The sequence below is a fragment of the Salvia splendens genome, chromosome 17 (assembly GCF_004379255.2).
Source record: "Salvia splendens isolate huo1 chromosome 17, SspV2, whole genome shotgun sequence".
Lineage (NCBI taxonomy): Eukaryota > Viridiplantae > Streptophyta > Magnoliopsida > Lamiales > Lamiaceae > Salvia > Salvia splendens.
In genome coordinates this window covers 10,251,230-10,253,767 of record NC_056048.1, presented here as the reverse complement: position 1 = coordinate 10,253,767, position 2,538 = coordinate 10,251,230, and positions in this window count along the sequence as shown.

Here is a 2,538-nt window from a genome sequence, read left to right as displayed (position 1 = left end):
TTTATTCTAAGTTATTGGAGATTGGAGCTGATATATTAGTTTTTTTATTGTATAAAAAAAATAAGTGATAAATAAAATTGATTTATGTCACACCGAATGATAAGAAATTCCAAGAATTAAAGTTATTACTGCTGAATTTCTGACAAAAAAATACGCCCTCAAATGTAAACAAATCATATGAATGGTTTTTCATATCACCACCTTAAATAAGTGAGTGTACAAGTACTTGAATACAAATATTATGTTCTTAAAGTAGCATCACTCATAATATACTAACTGTAATCAATCACTAAATTTGAATTACAAAACGAACTATCGTCTATAAGGACAAAACTAAAACCAAATATGGCTACTTATTATTTTATTATCTTAGATTAATTAGTTTATCAATATTCCTATATGTTTGATGTGCCAAGAAAATGATAACTAATCATATTTCTTTAGGTATATTTTTATTCTTTCGAGCACGTATATAATTTGGTGCTTTTTCATTTTTCTTGAGTTTGCATCTTTTACAACCTACATACTTTTGGAAATAATTCAAATAAAGTGCATATCATTATCATTTTAATTGCATTATTTTGACTAAATGGTGTGATGACAACTTAATCACATTGGAAAACTGAATTGCCAATCAAGTGGAAGAAACATTACAAAGAAAAATACCACCTACATAGTTATAGCGACTTCCACAAATGAAATTAAATTCGTAGAATTTGTTTGGTTTGATTGGGAAGCCTTGGATCTTTAAATAATTTAATTTGAATTAATTCAATCATAGATTTTGTTTTTGAATTGATGATCGAGTTCGCAATTGGTAACTTTATTCGTACTCTTATTATTCAATTGCAACATACTCTCATGTTAATAGAGTTATTTTTCTATTTTAAAAAGTTCTAAGTTAATTGAGTCATTTCTATTTTTGTTAAAAAAACAACTCTCTTTTACTTTATTCTCTCTTCATCTCTCTTACTTTATTCTCTCTTACTTTATTCACCATCCATTTAACACACTATTTTTAAACTCCGTACCGAAAAGAAATGTCTCTATTAACAAGGAACGGATACTTTATCAGTCATGCCTTGATTATTGGTCATCTTTCCATCCACAATGAAAAAAAAAATCTAATACTACTATACTTACCAAAATTAGATATTGTCCTCTTAGCACTCGAATTATGGAATATTTGTAGGATTATTATTCTATCAACAGAATAATTTTGGTTATAAAATTTCAATTCTTCCTATATTATCATCAATGAATAAACACGTAAAACTAAATAATTCAAATAGTTTGATCATACTTTATCCTGTCAATGTTGTCACTCGGTATCATTGGGTTAAATACTATACTAGTCAAAAAGAGAAGTTGAATACAACTATTGAGTCGCAAATTGGAAAAAAAAATTGGTCTCTACTTATCAAAAAAAATTACAAAAATTCAAAAGATAAAGTATAGGACTAAAATCATAAAATAAGCATATGTTCTAATAATAATAATAATAATGTAAGAAACATAATGTGCAAAATACAGAAGCAGCAAAAGCATGTTGGTAGGCTAGGAAGAACAGCATCATGATGTATGCTAGAAGCTTCACCGGCAGTATCACTCCACAGCTCATTTCTTCATTAGCGAAGTCAGTTTGACCACAACTGGAAATGTGTGCACAAAAGCTACATTTACAGAGTCAGTTGTAACTTTCAAATATCACAACACCACTTCCCACCAACAAACACGGGCAGGCAAACATAGTCTAAGTCTAACCATTGTAAAAGTTCTTACAATACCTAATCCAGTTTCTCATCTGTATTTTTCAGAAGCTTGATTTATGTTAAAATATTAGATATATCTTAATCTAGTTGTAGATCTTTCAGAAGCTTGATTTATGTTCTATTTGATAATTAGGTTGTAGAATGGAGAAATTGTGTGTCAGCTTGTTAAATTCTAAGTGGTAATTAACTAGCTAAATCGTCTTTCTGTCAACGGGTTCTAACAAGTAGTGTAAATCAAAAAAAATTGCAAATACATGAAATTTGAAGAAAAAAAGTAATGTAAAGATATTTTTGGAATACTCAAAAAGTTTGAGCCATAAAACTAGAGCAATATTAGTATTTAGACATAATAAACAAATAGGTGCTTGAATCGGCTTAAATTTTGCTTATGAGCAAATTTTACAATATAATAAAATATAGTAAATGAATTCCATAATGAACAAATACGGGCGTAAGCTTAAATTTCACGAAGGGTCTTAACTATGCTTAATTTTAACCATCTAAAAAGTTGTAAAGAATCATTGAATAAGCTTAAATTTCGTAAGATGCTTCTTGACGTAGACCATGTATATTATAAATTTTAAAATTATAACAGAAGCAAAATACATAATAAACAAATAAGGTGTAAATTGATTTGGACAGTTAATGTACATTCAGTAATAATGTCTGCCAGATAACTAAGAATTCAAGATTAAAGACTTTATACGTTCAGTGTGTCGCATAAGTACTTACTAAAGAGCTACATGAAATCTAGGTTTATAACTGA